Genomic DNA, 19179 nt, shown 5'->3' with positions numbered 1-19179 from the left:
AAGATGCTATTTACACTTGGAAAATACATTTCTATGATAGTATTTTCCAAGTGGGTGGGTGGTTAGTTCTAGAACCACTTGGAAAATTCATTTCGACAATAGTATTTGCCAAGTGGGTACAATTTCTTGAAAAATGGTGTTGCTGAGAGGAAGAATAGAGTCATTTGTGATGTGGCCAGGGCGATGCTCAATGAAAAGAGCATGCCAGACTATTATTGGGCAAAAGCGTGTGCTGCCGCGGTGTATGTACTTAATAAGACACCCATAGCAGCCATACATGGAAGTACGCCAGAGATGCAGCTAACAAGTTTTAGGCCAGACATTGGACACCTCAAAGTGTTTGGTTGCATAGCTTATGTGCATGTGCCTGATGAGAGAAGGAGGAATTTGGATCCTAAGGCAGAAAAGTGCATTTTTGTTGGGTATGCACAGGATCGCAAGGCATATAAATGTTGGGTATGCACAGGATCGCAAGGAGGAATTTGGATCCTAAGGCAGAAAAGTGCATTTTTGTTGGGTATGCACAGGATCGCAAGGCATATAAATGTTACAATCCACAAACTAGGAAAGTGGTTATCTCACGAGATGTAGTGTTTGATGAACTTGCTAGTTGGTACAAGGCAAAGGATGAGGGTGTAAGATCCCTGACCCCACTGCGCAACGAATTTGGGGGTGCTAGCAGTGAAAGTAGTACTTCTTGCACTGAGCAGGGTCCTACACTCGGGGCCTCGCCCATGGATATCCAGACAAGAGACTAATCCATCGGTTCTTCCAAAACCGAACTCAAAAAAACTTCCCTTGCACGAAAAGCACGACGATTCCTCCAGGATAACTTTTCTCTAACGTAGTCAAAAGCCTGAACTAGCTGAACTGATCTGACCAAACCCGTAAGTCCCATAGTCAGATCAGGGAAAATGCTGTACTTAGATCATAGAGACCAATGCTTTTTTCCTCATTGAGAGGCATAGCCGTCGATTCTTTTCCATAGAATAATTTTATCCAGGATTTACCTCGTCTATCGTACTATACAGAAATTGAGTCTCGTTTTACGGTCCAGCCTAACCCCATCCAGTCCTATGGGTTAGCCAACCGCCCACCAACCACTGTAGTGATGGGATCCAATTAGGAATTTGGTTAGGTTTTTCCCGGGTACTAGGGAAAAGAGTTCCCAGGCCCCCTAGCCAGATATTCACGCAAACATAAAACTAGTCACACCACTTACACACCCAATATGAACTTGCCTTTTTCATAGATTCAACAATCTTTAAAACAATCATTTAATGAAACCATAGTGTTACTGATCATAATCCTCTAATTATCCAGTTGAATCCTAATTTCAAATTCATTCCTTCATCGGTGTACTTAGGGCATCATTGGCAACCAGAACGCTCACCACCTGTTCACTCAGGGGCCTTTTCAATAGTTCCTAGCTCATAGTACCCAGCAATATAATCACATAAAAATATCGAGATGGAATCTCCGTTGAAGATCAGCAAGATCAACCAACAGATCCATATAAAAGAGCCATGGACTCATCCGTTTGAGGACCAGCAATGTCAATCAACTAGATCCATGCCCGAATTCAGAAAACAACTCTTACTCCTTGTTCCAATATCTTCCCCGACGTACTTGTGAGTATCTTCGGCTACCTAGAGCCCGAGCACCGTATGGTCAGCACCCTCTAGGATCCTTCCCAGGTCACCTCGTGCTTCACTCAAAGGCCGCTTCCTTGGTCCCTCATCCACTGTACTGGAAGCTCACCATTTAAATCAAACTGAGGCTGGTCAAGACCTCGGCCGACCTTGGTACGCGAGACGTCCTCTGATGACTCTCCGTAGTATCAACAGTTGCAACTTTAACAGATAGGTCTCCACAACCTCATTCACAAGACGGTCAAAATGCTTCCCCAACATTCTTGACATAAAATAGTTATTTAAAAACAGATTTCACATACAAATACAGTTCTAACAATATTTCCATCTTTTCTCATTACTCCACATCCTTTCACATTAGTCCCCATCTTTTCTCATCTTCCCACAATTTTATTTTCTTCATCGATCCCTATTACATCACATCATTCCCACATCAAATCTCATCCAACTGCACATCAGTCCACATCATCCATACATCCATCCACATCATCCACATCAATTCACATCATCCATACATCCAACCACATATCCACATCAATCCACATCAATTCACATCATCCACATATCCATCTACACCAATCCACATTATCCACACATCAATCCACATCAATCCACATCATTCATACATCCATCTACACTAATCCACATTATCCACACATCAATCCACATCATCCATACATCCATCTACATCAATCCACATTATCCACACATCAATCCATATCATCCTCCATACATCCATCTACATCAATCTCCATTATCCACACATCAATCCTTATTAATCCACATCATCCATACATCCATCTATATTAATCCACATTATCCACACATCAATCCTCATCATCCATACATCCATCTATATCAATCCACATTATCCACACATCAATCCTCATCATCCATACATCCATCTACATCAATCCACATCATCCATACATCCATCTATATCAATCCACATTATCCACACATCAATCCACATCATCCGTCTACATTAATCCACATCATTCATACATCCATCTACATCAATCCACATTATCCACACATCAATCCAAATCATCCACATCATCCATACATCCATCTACATCAATCCACATTATCCACACATCTATCTACATCAATCCACATTATCCACACATCAATCCACATCATCTATACATCCATCTACATCAATCCACATTATCCATACATCAATCCACATCATCCATACATCCATCCACATTAATCCACATCATCCATACATCCATCTACATTAATCCACATTATCCACATATCAATCTACATTCATTTCATAAGTATTCCCATTCTCTTCTAATCACATCTTTTTCTATCTCATCACTTATTTCCTCATTTATCCTCATCAGATCTCATCCACTTGCATCTACCCATATATCTCATCACTTCACATACATTAACATCTATCCAGTTTACATTGCATCTATTCACATTCATTTCACATCACATCTCATTCATTCACATCCCGATTCACATGCTAACACATTCATTCATGTCCCTTATCGTTCATTCACATCCCGATTCACATCACATCACATCCATTCACATCCCTTATCATTCATTCACATCCTGATTCATATGCTATCACATTCATTCACATCCTATATCATTCATTCACATCCCTTATCATTCATTCACATCCCGATTCACATGCTATCACATTCATTCACATCCCTTATCATTCATTCACATTTATCTGATTCGCCTCCCATCTCATCACACCTATTTACCTCTCATTCTCATCACTTCTATTCCCATCACATCCATTCTCTATTCATTCTCATCTATCTGATTCATATCACATATCATCACATCTATTTACCTCTCATTCTCATTACTTCTATTCTCATCTATCTGATTCATGTCACATATCATCACATCTATTTACCTCTCATTCTCATTACTTCTATTCTCATCACATCCATTCTCTATTCATTCTCATCTATCTGATTCATATCACATATCATCACATCTATCTACCTCTCATTCTCATTACTTCTATTCTCATCACATCCATTCTCATCTATCTGATTCATATCACATATCATCACATCTATCTACCTCTCATTCTCATTACTTCTATTCTCATCACATCCATTCTCTATTCATTCTCATCTATCTGATTCATATCACATATCATCACATATATCTACCCCTCATTCTCATTATTGATATAAACATTTTTTACACATCTATTTATGCATAAGAACAACTTTAGTAGGAAATAACACTTTTATAAAAATCTGTTTATGCATCTATTTATGCATAAATTCAATTTTAAGGAGAATAACACTTTCAAAATAAAAATAAACCTTTTATGCATCTTTCTATGCATAAAATCAAAATTGATGAGAATAACTCTTTTGAAATAAAAATAAATTTCTTTATGCATCTTTCTATGCATAAAATCAAAATTGATGAGAATAACTCTTTTGAAATAAAAATAAATCTCTTTATGCATCTTTTTATGCATAAAATCAAAATTGATGAGAATAACTCTTTTGAAATAAAAATAAATTTCTTTATGCATCTTTCTATTATGCATAAAATCAAAATTGATGAGAATAACTCTTTTGAAATAAAAATAAATTTCTTTATGCATCTATTTATGCATAAATTCAAATTTAATGAAAGTATCACTTTTATAATAAAAGAAAATATTTTATGCATCTATTTATGCATAAAAATCAATTTTGATGAAAGTAACACTTTTATAATCAAAATATTTTCAATATGCATCTTTCTATGCATAGAAATTAATTCTAATGAAAATAACACTTTTATAATAAAAATATTTCTAATATGCATTTTTCTATGCATAGAATAAAAATAACACTTTTAGAATACACAAACTATGGGGATTACTCTTTTTGAATAATAAAAGATAAAACTTATTTCATAAAATTTAAGAAAATTTTACCATAACCTCCTTTGTATGGCTGACCATTTTTCAAAATTTTCTACCCTTAAGTTACTTAAAAATTATCCCCAAATGGTTTAAAGCATTCTAAACTAATCAAATTCCACTTTCAAAGGAGAAATAATATGAAAAGTTTAATTCCAACAATTAGATTACTTGAATAAAGGCTGAATTTAAGAAGAAGAGAGGGAGAAAGCCTTTCCAGCAAGGCATAGCATCATTTTACATTTTAAAATAAAACAAAAAATCAAAAAACCATTAAAAGGAATAAGAAAAAGTAAGATTTCTAACTTACATGAATTTCTGGGAGCTTTCCTTTGGCTCGATGGTTTGAGGGATCTACTCTTGTTTGCGACAAGAGTGGCCACCAATTCTTTAGAAGAGGGAATGGTCAAAAACTAATAAATTATTAATAAATTCACAGTTTTTGGCTTTGGAGAGGAGTAGAGTAATAGTGCATAAAACACTATTAACCATTTACAAAGGGGGAGGCTTCATTTATAGGAAAAAGTGAAGCCTCTAACCAAGCAAACTGATTCTAGAATTTTCCAAATCAGTTTGGATAATTTTTGACCATTTTTAGGTCAGTTTAGCTTACTTTTTGGATCTAGTTGAAGCAGGAGAGATAAAAATATCTCATTATTTGTGAGTTTAAAACTCACCCACACATGTGAAATAGGTGCCTCCTTCATGAGGGGAATTCCCCCACACTGAGGTGTTAAAAATGCATCATTTCTCTAAATATCTCTTCTTTTTTAACTAATATCGTTGTCCTTAGTCAACTCTTCATCTTATGTGAGTATTTACTCATTTTAGGGAGGATTTTCTTTATTTCTTTAATTTATCTCCTCCCTACATTTGGATGAATCTGATTGGCCCCTTAGAACCTTAATTTAATTTTTTTTGAAAATCTGGACCCTTAGGATAAGGCCTTATGAACAGATTATAATTGATTTCTAATGCACCTTCCTGAAAATCTTTTTGAACTTCTGTTTTGGGGGAATTTATTTTAATAAGAAGAGATATTTTTCCATCCAAAAATATCTAAAAATTGAATAACCTCTCTTTAGAACATTTTCTCTCTCTAGGCCAAAATAGGATCTTTCTTTTATTTCAGAGAGGGGAATAATTATAAGATCAGAAGGGGAGGTTCTTACACCTGCACTCCTCAAAAGCCGGAGGGAGGAATCTTACAGAGGGTGTCATTGATTCCGTTGATGCTGATGTGCTTTTGACCATTTTTGGGTCAGTTTAGTTCACTTTTTGGATCCAATTTTAATTAGGAGAGAGGAGAGATGAAATATCTAATTTTATTGATTTAAAATTCAAAAGCAATGATGGGAAAAAGGCGCCTGCTTCATGAGGGGGAATCCCCACTCTGAGGTGTCAAAAATTTATTTTTTTAGTATTTCCTTTTGTCCTTAGTCCACTCTTCATCTTATGTGAGTATTTACTCATTTTTGGGGAGATTTTATTTATTTCTTCAATTTACCTCCTCCCTATATTTGGATTAATCTTATTGGTCCATAGGAACCTTAATTTAAAATTTTCAGAAAATCTGGACCCTTAGGATAAGGCCTTTTGAACATATTATAATTTATTTCTAATGCACCTTTTGAAATTCTTTTTGAAGTTTTGTTTTGGGGGAATTTATTTTAATAAGATGAGATATTTTTCCATCTAAAAATATTTAAAAAGTGGATCATCTCTCTCTAGGCCAAAATAGGATGAGATGAGATATTTTTTCATCTGAAAATAAGATGAGATATTTTTCCATCTAAAAATATTTAAAAAGTGAATCATCTCTCTCTAGAAGATTTTCTCTCTCTAGGCCAAAATAGGTAGAAACAAGATCTTTTATATTTCTGAAGAGGGATTTGATTTTATAGGGGAAGATACTGAACTTCTTGAGAGGCTGGGGAGGAATCTTACATTCTCTCCCACTTGAAAAATGAGAGATGTCCTCATCTCGCAAACTGGGGGTAATCCCGCAACAGTTCGTCTTCTTTCTCCAGGTGGCATCTTCAAAAGGATAGAACTTCCATTTAACCAATAATTCTCTCAGAATTCTATTCCTGAGAAACTTCTCTCGAACATCAAGGATTTCTTCAGGTTGGAGTTCCATCTACCCTTGGGTTTTGAAGAAGTTAAGATTTCATCATTAAGCACATGATTCTGGCTTGGTACATACTTTTTAAGAAGGTTGACATGAAATACATTATGTACTTTGAGATGAGGAGGCATAAGAAGTTCGTAGGCTAAGTCACCTACTTTCTTTGTAATCAGATATGGCCCAAAATATCTGGGGGATAACTTCTTCTACTTCCCAAGATATAGAAAACTTCTTTTGGGGCGTACTCGAATGAAGACCATATTTGCTTCTTTGAATTTTCTATCTATCCTCTTCTTATCTGCATACTGCTTCTGTCTATCTTGGGCAACTTTTATATCTTTGCGAATTGACTGTATATGCTAGTCCATGTTGTCAAGCATCTGTTTGGACATCTCGAGTAGGACCAAGTTAATGGAGTTAAGCAATCTTGTCCATATAGAGCTTTGAAAGGGCTCATCCCAATACTTTGTTGATAAGAAGCATTGTAAGGCGAACTCGACTAGGTGGTGCAGATAACTTAGCCACTTCTTGGGTTCCCTCCACCATAGCATGACCGAAGTATATCTTCGATTACTTGGTTTACCCTTTCTGTTTGATCGTCGGTCTCGGGGTGGTAAGCTGTGCTGAGATCCAAGAAAGTTCCTACTGCTTCGAAAAATGCAGTCCAGAATCTTGACGTGAATTTGGGGTCTCGATCACTTACTATTCTTTGGGGTAGGCCATGCAATCTAAAGATTTCCTTAAGAAACACTCTGGCCACATCCACTGTAGTGTAGGTTTCTTTTATTAGAATCAGATGGGCAACTTTGGTTAGTCTATCAACTACCACGAAGATGGAGTTGTAACCTGATTGCACTGAAGGTAATCCAGTAATAAAATCCATACTGATGCATTCCCACTTCATCTGGGGGATGTCTAATGGATGTAACTTCCCAGGCATTTTTACTCTCTCGGCTTTGACTTTCTGACATGTTAGACATTGACATACATGATTTAGTACATCCTTTTTTAGTCCAGGCCAAAAGAAGCTTTTCTTCACAGACATCCAGGTTTTGATGAAACCTGGATGTCCTGCAAAGGCTGTCATGGGCTTCATTCAGAATTTGACCCTTAGTTCCCTCATCATTGGGAATGCATAGCCTGCGATTATAATACATAATTCCATCATCCAGGTTTTTCTTCACAGACATGTAGGTTTTGATGAAACCTGGATGTCCTGCAAATAAGGCTGTCATGGGCTTCATTCAAAATTAGACCCTTATTTCCCTCATCATTGGGAATGCATAGCTTGTGATTATAATACATAATTCCATCATCCAGGCTGTACCCTTGAACGCGGTTCAACTCCTGTGGAGTTTTGCTTTCCTGCATAAGTAGGGTAGCAATAGGGCCAAAGAATCTATCCTGCATGATCTTCTCTCTTGCCTGGGCGGTACTTGATTTCAAAATCAAATTCTTGCAGGGTTTGCATCCACCTTCTTTGGCGCATGTTGAGATCCTTCTGAGTGAAGATCCCCTTTAAGCTCTGATGATCTGTCATCAAAGGGAATCTTTGACCCAGTAGTAGGTAATGTCTCCACAACTTCAGGGCATATACTACTGAAAGTAGTTCCAGGTCATGGATAGCATAATTCCTCTCATGCATTCTGAGTTTTCGGGATTCACAGGCCACTGCATGACCTTCTTGCATGAGTGCACCTCCCAGGGAAAAACCACTGGCATCAGTTTACTACCTCAAAGGAGGGTAGAGAGAAATCTGGCAACTTCAGAATGGGATTGGTTACCAAGGCAGTCTTCAGCTTATCAAAAGCACTCTGGCACCTAGTAGACCATTGAAACGGGGTATTCTTCTTGAGAAGATTAGTCATGGAGGAAGCTATGAGAGCATACTTTGGTATAAAAATTCTATACCAGTCACAATCCCAAGAATTTCAATGTTTTTGGTTCAGGCCAATCTATGACTGCTTGGACTTTTGCAAAATCTGGAGAAATTCCATCTTTGGATACTAGAAAGCCCAGGTATTCAACATGGTTGGCAGAGTTTTGCAAAGAGTTGGTGCTTCCTTAGAATCTCAAGAACTTTTCTAACATGAGCTTCATGGTGGTCATCTGCATTCTTTGAGTAAATCTGGATATCATCAAAGAAAACAAGAACAAAATCATCCAAGTATTCTCTGATAATGTCCTGCATTAGGCGATTGAATGTAGCTGGGGTATTTGTCAATCCAAACAGCATGACAGTGAATTCATAATGCCCATAAGCGAGTATTGATGGCTGTCTTCGGGATATCTTGCTCATTAATCTTGATCTGATAATACCCTGATTTGAGATCTATCTTTGTGAAGATCTGGGCTCCACTTAGCCTATCCAGAAGCTCATCAATTCTGGGGATAGGATACTTATTCTTAAGTGTCAGCTGATTGAGACCTCTATATAGTCCACACAGAGTCTTAGCGTTCCATCTTTCTTTTTCTGAAAGAGAAGTGGCGCACCCCAAGGTGAAACACTGGGTCTTACAAACCCTTGTTCTAACAGCTATCTAAGTTGTTCCTTGAGTTTGATGGCTTCAGGAACTGGCATTTTGTATGTGCATAGGGCTACTGTGGTTGAGCTCTGGGGGTCAATTCTATCTCATGATCTACTTCTTGGATTGGAGGCATCTCTGTTAATTCTGCTAGGAATAAATCATCATAATCACTTAACCATTCAAGTTCTTTAGCTTTTAACTTTGAGTCTACCAGATTCATTTTGACAACATAAATGAGCTGCTTCTTTCTAAGTCCTTTTAGTAACTTAGAAGCTTTTATTAATTGCAGACTTGGGGATCCTGAAATTCCGGTTCCTTGAACTTTATTTTTGTGAAGGTCATGGAAGGAAATGGTTCCATTATGACAATGAATGTCAGCTTGATTTTTGTGGAGCCAATCCCAAAGGTAGGACTCTGAATTGATAGTCAGTTAAATTCCCATCTAGATTGAATACGATCTGTTCAAGGTGAGTGAAAAGAATCTTCCCACACTGGCCAATTCAATTTGCATAGGTTTTCCTGATTTTTATTCTAAGAGACTAGCTTACGCAAGTATCTTGGGGAAATGAAAGAATGAGTACTACTTGAATTAATCAAAAGCTTAAAAGGCTTACCCTGATACTCAGCTGGAGTATGGATGACTGAGAATTGACGGTTTGGCCCTTGGTTTTCAATTGCAGCATATGTCCTCTTTCCTCTTCCACTACTTCTGCTATTGTGACTACTCTGATTGCTGCAATCTGAGGCGGCGAAAATCTTTCTCTTTAGTTGCCCCAGTTCTGGAAAGGAGTTCTGAGGCTACTCTGGACAGAGGCAGATGGTTGAGCTGGAGTTCTCTTGGGATTTCCTTGATTTGGTGAGACGGACCTTGATTTGACTGATATGAAGGGATTGGTTTGAGCACTCTGGGTCCTTGACTTCCCTGTCCCCTTGACATGGTAGGAGGAGTCGGGTAGTCTTTCAGCTGGTGAACAAAACCCTGGCATCCAAAACACCGGTTCTCACTTCTGAGCTCGTCTCTCTGAATCCTTGAGGCAAAAGCTTGATGGTACTCTTCAATTGTCCAGCTATCCTGCTTTAGTTCCAAGAACTCATTCATTTTAATTTCAAGGAAGCCCGGAAGACAAAACCTCTTTCTGAGGTAAGCTTTAAGATCGATCTAGGTCTGGGTATTTCGGTCAAGACAGTTAGTCTCGCAGTGATTCCTCCAAGAGCGACCCTGGTCGTTTCCACAATCTTTAACCTGGTGAGAGCCACCTTGCTTCTCTCATTGTAGCCAGTTACATCAAAGTATTCTTCCATAGCCTCAATCCACTTTTTCACTACTTCACCTAACTACTCCCCTTCACCCTTGAAGAGGTTGGGATTTGTGCAGTGCTTTTTGAACATCTGGATCTAACTCTTCGTCATCCTCATCGGTTAGAGGATTTGGTTGCCTTGCACACGGGCCGCGCGCCTCATGACTTTGACAAAATGAGATTTTTGTGAGCTTAACTTTGACAATAGATTTATGATTATTTGATTTTTGAGATTTATCTTTAAACAGATAATTATTTCATTATACTTCTTGAACTAGATTAACCATATTTACAATCATGAAAGCAATTTGGATTTTTTTTTTGTTTTGCAAAACCTCATTTATTATAAATTTTTTTTGATATATACATAGAGCATCATGGCTCCAAAGTCACTGTCTCAATCGCGTACGCATAAAGAAGCGAAACTACGAAGGAGACATGCCATGGTACACACGATTCATTACAGCAAGAGGTGCTGTAATTCTACTTCTAGGGATAAAGCGGCTAAGAAGCCTAAAAACTCGGCATGAAATTCTGAAGTTCCTGGGTGAATGATTTAAGAGTTGTTTATGATGAACAAACCCTAGCCTTATCAAAATCATGGCTAAGGAAATATTTTGCTTGAGCCTTCAACGCTGATTGTTGGTATTGATATTAATACATCGTCCTCCAAAGAACCACATATACCGACGTCGCTCTACAGGATCAAAAGTAAAGACTCTCAAAATGACGTGCGAGTCTCACTCTGCTTACTCGGGTCGTAGCAGAGTTGATGAGGTGCTCGAATGCAAAGGCTATCATATCCTTACTCTTGGAGAGTTCAGGAATGCCAAATAGATTCGGGGTATCCATCTATAAATTTCCAATTCAATTTATGAGTTTTCAATTTTTGAAGTTTATTCAACATAATATTAACACGCAAAAACATTATTTCCCAGATTTACTTTAAAATTTAAATCAATTTCTATTGTTGTTACGTAAATTTACAACAGCGCTTTGATACCAATTGTGGGATCCCACTGCCCCCTCTACACACCGGATTCTCGGTATAGCTTGCATAACAGAAGCAGCTCCCTCATGCGTGCGGGGTAGGGTTTCCCACTCGGGGCCTTGCCCTTGAATGTCTGGGCACGAGACTAAGCTAGTGGTCATTTCGAAAACGATTTTCCATGCCCGAAAAATAGGAACGATTCCACCATTTTGAATTTCTTAACGAATTTTTCTAACGAGGTCAAGATACTGAACTAACCTTCATCTGAATAAACCAGATAGAAGGGAAACTATTACAAACTTAACTTGAAGGGATCAACGCTTTTTTCCTAATTGAATCAGGCACAGCTGTTGATCTATTCATTTGAGAAGTCTTCAGGTTATTATTTAACTATTCGAGTTCTAAGCGTACTCCTATTAATCAATTTTATTATTAAAACTCTACTGATTCCAGCCTACCGGCCCATGGGTTAGCCACTGTGCCCAACCATTGGAATTGGTAGAACCAGACAAGTACTCATCCACCTTTTATTGAATGCCTTTCTTAACTTTTGCTTTAGAATACAGATACGTACACACTCCTCTTTAAACTTTAACTTATAAAAAAATTCATTGACAAACAATTATTGGTTTACAGATATCATAACTCAAAATTTCCATCCAGTTCCTTGTTTCTCAAAAACACGTATCACTCTGGACTCTCCGTCGAGACCACTTGGTCATCATCAAAACAAAAAGAGATCCAGTAAACAGAGATTACAATAATTTTTTGTCATTATACATATATATCTTCCACGACATACGCATGAGTGTCCTAAGCACGGTGAGCCTGTGCATCGTCGCCTGGTCAGAACCCTGCAGGATCCTCCTTAGGTGTCCTACCACTTCACTCAGGGACCGCTTCGATTGGGCCTCGCCCATCGTACTGGAAGTACACCATTTTTCACCATACCAAGGCTGGTCAAGATCTGGGCAGGTTTTTGCCGCGTGAGCCATCCTTTGAACACTCCCCACCAGCTGTTGCAACCGAACTTCCCTTAGAAAAACACATATACCAAATGCTCCCTCCACCAGCATTCTGACGTAAGATAGTCCTTTAAGAAAACAGGGTTTCTATGTAAGTTTTCATTTTTGATTTTCTTTTGAATATAATGAGTATATCTTAAATCCATATCCCAAGACTTTCTGATCGCAGGTCTGAATTCCAAACAGAATTCCTTGAATTCTGTAACCTTGATCCTCAGATCAGAATCAAAGGGTCTTAACTTGATTTCCAATTCGGTGGGTGATTTGAGTGAATTTTCTTGAGAACTGGTCACATCGTCTTTTCTTGAAACTGACGAAGGAGTTATGTCTTGGTCATAGTCTGATTCAGGGTTTGAGTCTGGAAAGGTTCTCCCTAAACTATCTTTCTCGAAGGATAATATTTCAATTACTACTTTACTGAATTTCATTCATTGAGTATTTGCTTAACTTAATTCAAACCTAATCATGAATTTCTATGAGGAATAAATAAATCATTTATCTAAAATTCTGACTTCGATAGTTTTTTTTTGGAGTTTTCTCATTACCATCCTAGAGAATATGAAACGGTAGAATTTTCTCTCATATATTTACTTATTCATTTACCAATATTCATGGGATTTAAATATAGGATTAAAGAGAACTCTTATTTTGATATAAAAATTATGTATGCATCTATTTATGCATAAAATCCAACTTCTATGGAAATAACACTTTTATACAAGAGAAAATCCTTTTATGCATCTATTTATGCATAAAAATCAATTTTGATGAGAGTAACACTTTTATAATAAAAAAATTTCTTTTATGCATCTATTTATGCATAAAAATCAATCTTGATGAAAGTAACACTTTTATAATAAAAAAATTCTTTTATGCATAAAAATCAATCTTGATGAAAGTAACACTTTTATAAAAAAAAAACTTTTATGCATCTATTTATGCATAAAAATCAATCTTGATGAAAGTAACACTTTTATAATAAAAAATTCTTTTATGCATCTATTTATGCATAAAAATCAATCTTGATGAAAGTAACACTTTTATAATAAAAAAATTCTTTTATGCATCTTTTTATGCATAAAACTTAATTTTGATGAAGTAACAGTTTTAGAATTAAAAAAAATCTCCAATATGCATCAATAACAATTTTATAATAAAAATATTTCTAATATGCATTTTTCTATGCGTAGAATGAAAATAACACTTTTAGAATACACAAACAGTGGGGATTACTATTTTTGAATAATAAAAGATAAAACTTATTTCACAAAATTTAAGAAAATTTTGCCATAACCTCCTTTGTATGGCTGACCATTTTTCAAAATTTTTCATTCTCAAGTTACTTAGAAATTATCCCAAATGGTTTAAAGCATTCTAAACTAATCAAATTACTTAGAAATTATCCCAAATGGTTTAAAGCATTCTAAACTAATCAAATTTCACTTTTTAAAGAGAAATAATATGAAAAGTTCAATTCTAAGAATTTGATTACATATCTAGGATAAAGAAAGGCTGAATTCAAGAATGAAGAGAGGGGGAAAGCCTTTCCATCAAGGCATAAAATCATTTTTCATTTTAAAGAAAACAAAAATTAGAAAACCATTAAATGGAATAAAGAAAAAGTAGGATTTCTAGCTTACCTAAATTTTTGTGAGCTTTCCTTTGGCTTGATGGTTTGAGGGATCTACTCTTGTTTGCAACAAGAGTGGCCACCAATTCTTTTGAAGAGGAAATGGTCAAAAACTAATGAATTTTCAATAAATTCATTGTTTTTGGCTATGGTGAGGAGGAGTAGAGTAACAGTGCATAAAACACTATTAAGCTTCTACAAAGGAGGAGGCTTCTATTTATAGGAAAAAGTGAGCTTCTAACCAAGCAAACTGATTCTAGAATTTTCTAGATCAGTTTGGTCAATTTTTGACCATTTTTGGGTCAGTTTAGTTCACTTTTTTGGATCCAGTTTTGAATTAGGAGATAGGAGAGATGAATTATCTAATTTTATTGATTTAAAATTCAAACGCAATGATGGGAAAAAGGCACCTACTTCATGAGGGGGAATCCCCACTTTGAGGTGTCAAAATTTTATTTTTTAGCATTTCCTTTGGTCCTTAGTCCACTCTTCATCTTATGTGAGTATTTACTCATTTTTAGGGGGATTTTATTTATTTCTTCAATTTACCTCCTCCCTACATTTGGATTAATCTTATTGGTCCATAGGAACCTTAATTTAAAATTTTCAGAAAATCTGGACCCTTAGGATAAGGCCTTTTGAACAGATTATAATTTATTTCTAATGCACCTTCTGAAATTCTTTTTGAACTTTTGTTTTGGGGAAATTTATTTTAATAAGATGAGATATTTTTCCATCCAAAAATATTTAAAAAGTGAATCATCTCTCTCTAGAAGATTTTCTCTCTCTAGGCCAAAATAGGTAGAAACAAGATCTTTTATATTTCTGAAGAGGGATTTGATTACAGGGGAAGATACTGGACTTCTTAAAGGTTGGGGAGGAATCTTAGAGCACAGCCAGAAGGATATGTACACCTGAGGTACCCCACTCATGTATGCAGATTAAAGAAAGCATTATATGGTTTAAAGCAAGCACCTCGTGCTTGGAGTGATAAGATAAGCCGATATCTTAGAGCACAACCAGAAGGATATGTACACCCGAGGTACCCCACTCATGTATGCAGATTAAAGAAAGCATTATATGGTTTGAAGCAAGCACCTCGTGCTTGGAGTGATAAGATAAGTCGATATCTTATCTCCCTTGGATTTCAGGTTTCTTCAGCAGATCATGGGGTTGTCTTACTTGTCATCTATGTGGATGACTTGATTATCATAGGAGATCATGGTAAGATGTTATGCATGTCAAGAAGGCATTGAGTGGGCATTTTGATATGAAAGACTTGGGTGAATTGAGATATTTTCTTGGGATTGAAGTGATCAAAGACCATGCAGGTACATGGTTAGTGCAACGCCAATATGTTGGCAAAATATGGGATGACAGGATGTAAGCCAATGAGTACACCTTTGGAGCAGAATGTGAAGCTATGGGGGCTGATTTTGGTGAAGAGTTGGATGATCCATCTATGTATAGAAAGATGGTTGGCAGTCTTATTTACGTGACTATCACACGCCCGGATCTCAGTTATGCTGCTTTGGGACTAGTAAGCCAATTTATGCAGAGCCCTTGAAAACCTCATTTAGATGCAGTGAGATGCATTATGTGATATGTAAAGACCACTGCACAATATGGTCTTCTTTATGAGCATGGTAAAGGCTTGGATGTACATGGCTACACAAACGCAGATTGGGCAAGTAGCTCGTATGACAGGAGGTCTACTAGTGGTTATGCCTTTACATTTGGAAGTGCAGTGGTGAGTTGAAGCAGTAAGAAGCAACCTATTGTTGCTTTATCTAGTGCAGAGGCTGAATACAGGAGTGCAGCCATTGCTACATGTGAAGGGGGATTTCTAATTTTTGAGCAAAACCATCTGAGCATTTGAGCAAATTGGATCAGAATGTAGTTTTTTTGTGTCAAAGTTTATGAAAACAATCCAAGTGTATGGACCCCTTTTGTGAATAAAGGGGTCATATTGCTTAAGAAAAGAAATGGATATCCTCATTTCTGACTAAACAAGTTTTCTAACTCTTGAAGTTCATGAAATGAGGCCATGATTATGAAACCGTTTTGTAAATGAAGGGTCCATATTGCTCAATAAAAGAAACAATAAAAGAAGTGGTTATCCTTGTAAACTAATAAACCACAACAACTAGTTTTGTGATTGTAAAATCATCCTACAAGGCTTCCCATCATGAAGGTTTGCAATCTGCAAAAAGTATTATTATAATAGTCCTTTCAAATTTTGTTCAACATCATGAAGGTGTGCAATCTGCAAAAACTAGGCCTTGAGGCATGCAAGATAATGATGTGAAGATCTCTTTTGTACTCAAGTTAGCTTGGTGACCAAAAATATTATCTTTTCTATCCACATAAGTTAATATGTAAATAATATAGCTAATTTTAAGTCAAATACACTCACAATATTTTCTATTTTGCTATTTGTTGTATTTTCCAATACATTCTCACATTATTTCAAATAAGTTTTCTACCTATGCAAATGAAAATGAAGACATGATTTATCACATAGAAGAAATGTTCAAGTTCTTTTGTGATGTAAAATCATCCTTCAAAATGTCCTACCACAATTATCAAGTGGAGAATAATTAGCACACTATCCTTGTGGTTCAAATTACTCATGGAAAAAAGGATTTCTTATATCCAATCCAAGGTACAAAAGGAAATGTAACAAATATAACCAAATTTTAAGTCAATATTTTACACTCATAGTTTGGTATTTTGCTACTACTAGATGTGTTGAGTTCATGTTATTTCAAATAAGTTTCCTACAAAGCGTCTTGCCACAATTATCAACAAGTAGAGAAACAAACCAAAAATTTACACAAGGAGAAATGCAAAAGGTCCCAAAAACATTGTTCTTGTGGTTCAAAATCTTCATGGAAAAAAGGATTATTATAGATATCTTTTCATTTTGTATTCAACATCATGAAGGTTCAGTCTTCAAAAAAATACCATTTTTGTGGTTCAAAATCCTTATGAAAAAAGGATTATTATAATAGCCCTTCCATTTTTTGTTGACCATCATGAAAGTACAGTCTCCAAAAACTAAACCTCAAGGCATGCGGGACAATGCCTGGAATATCTCTTTTTTACTCAAGGTGGCTTGGTGAACAAACATATTATTTCTGCTATCCAATCCAAGGTATGAAAGGAAGATGTAATAAATATGTTTGCATGGAATATAGGCATCCAATTTGCGGGATCGTCCAATGAAGTCTTCACAATTGCAAGAAGGAAATGGAGAAATGTCAATCTTGTATTCAATACCTTTTTGCATTGATCCTTCTGTAGAAACAATGAACTCAGCATGCTCCATGGCCTTCACGACTGTTGCGTCCTTAACAATGCATTTCATGACCAATGACCTCTGAATTCTATCTTCCATTTCTTTGGAGATTTTGTTTCGCCATCTGATTGCTTTGCCATCTCGACGCCGAGGTCGATCTTCATGCAATACTATTGTTTCATCATGGGCTTGAATTGGTGAAGCACAACTTGCACCCACCATCGGAGTTGACACTCCTAATATGACAAACCCCGAGCTTGTCAACCTGGCAATCTCTGCACTTATCAAGGATGTTCCTGATTGAACCTTCCACCTTCCTGGTGATGGTCATGGAATACCTGTAATGCTAGTTGATGGCTTCCACATGTGGGTTACATCATTTCCACAAAACCAAATCATTTGGGAGCGCACTCCAATTGGTGTTTGAATCCTCCCAAAGAATGATGGTGCAACAACTCCACGTCGATTTTCACGATCCTTTATATTGACAAGCTTGTTACATTTTCCTCCTTGTCCAAGCCAAGCCTGGCAACGGACTTGGCTTGTTATAGGAACTCTTTGTAATGCCCAATTTGCATCATGCACTTCATATTCTTGTACACTCTTGGAATCATCATCCTCAAAACTCTCTGTTGCAAATTTAGTACTAGATTTTGAAGACATGGAGTATCTTTTCTTATTTGCATAACTGTACTCAGGGCGGTGACTATCATCCTCACATATATTTGAAGGCATTGACTTTGGCCTTTTCCTTCGCACAGTCTTGTCATCTCCATCATTAAAACATACTTCAGATGCAACACCCATTTCCTTTGCAACATCACTTGTTAGATCAACAACTGTTTTGGCACTAATGTCAATCCGAGATTTTAAAGATCTTTTTTTTTAAAGGTCTCCAGACTCGGCCCACTTCCGATAAACTGGCCCTTCAAAAAAGATGTGTATCTAGCGCTTTGTAAAATTGCATTTGAGAGGTCACTAATAGAGGCATTGTAGAGACCAACATATTTGACATGGTTCAATCCAGCCCTCCAACTACCATGAATAGACTCTGCTAGATTTGTTCGAGGTATCAAGTACTTCTCGTTATCTGACATACTCTGCAGAGATATTGTAATGGCAAAATTACATTATTAACATGACAAAAAAAATTCAAGAGAAATACAAAACCAACCTCTATAATGTAGTGGCCCCAATGGGAAATCCTAGCATGCCACCATGCAAACCAAGTTTCAAGCCGTGGCAAGTCTGAGTCACTTGCATGGCCTGCATTCCACCATGTCCTTAGGCTTCTCATTTTGACTTCTGCAGCTTGCTCTGTAGAGGCATCCTTCCAGCATCTACAGCGGATTTTAAATTCCTCTTGGCTGCCAACTTTTATACATGCCTTTGCATGGGAATGAAGACTTTGCTCCCAATGGAAAAGGCAAGAACGCTCTTTCCCTTCCATTATATTGTCAAGGCCACCATTGAAAGTGGCACGTACAGCTCTCCAGTTGGCTTGGGCCTCATCTGCCATGAACCCTTTGAATTCAGCATTGTCAAACCCTTCTGAAACCATTACTTTGTTGAGAGTATCCCAAAATAGAATTTGTGCGTCAGTATCTTCCACCTTGAAGTCACAAGTTGCAATTGTTTGCAACTCTTGGATAAAAGGATTATACACATGGCAAGCCATGGTAGTCCAATCTTTCATTCGCTTCACAAAGTCAAAC

This window comes from Cibotium barometz, chromosome 27, assembly GCF_041138505.1.
Source record: "Cibotium barometz isolate CiBa-2024 chromosome 27, ASM4113850v1, whole genome shotgun sequence".
NCBI classification, from domain to species: domain Eukaryota; kingdom Viridiplantae; phylum Streptophyta; class Polypodiopsida; order Cyatheales; family Cibotiaceae; genus Cibotium; species Cibotium barometz.
Note: the sequence above shows the minus strand (reverse complement) of the source record.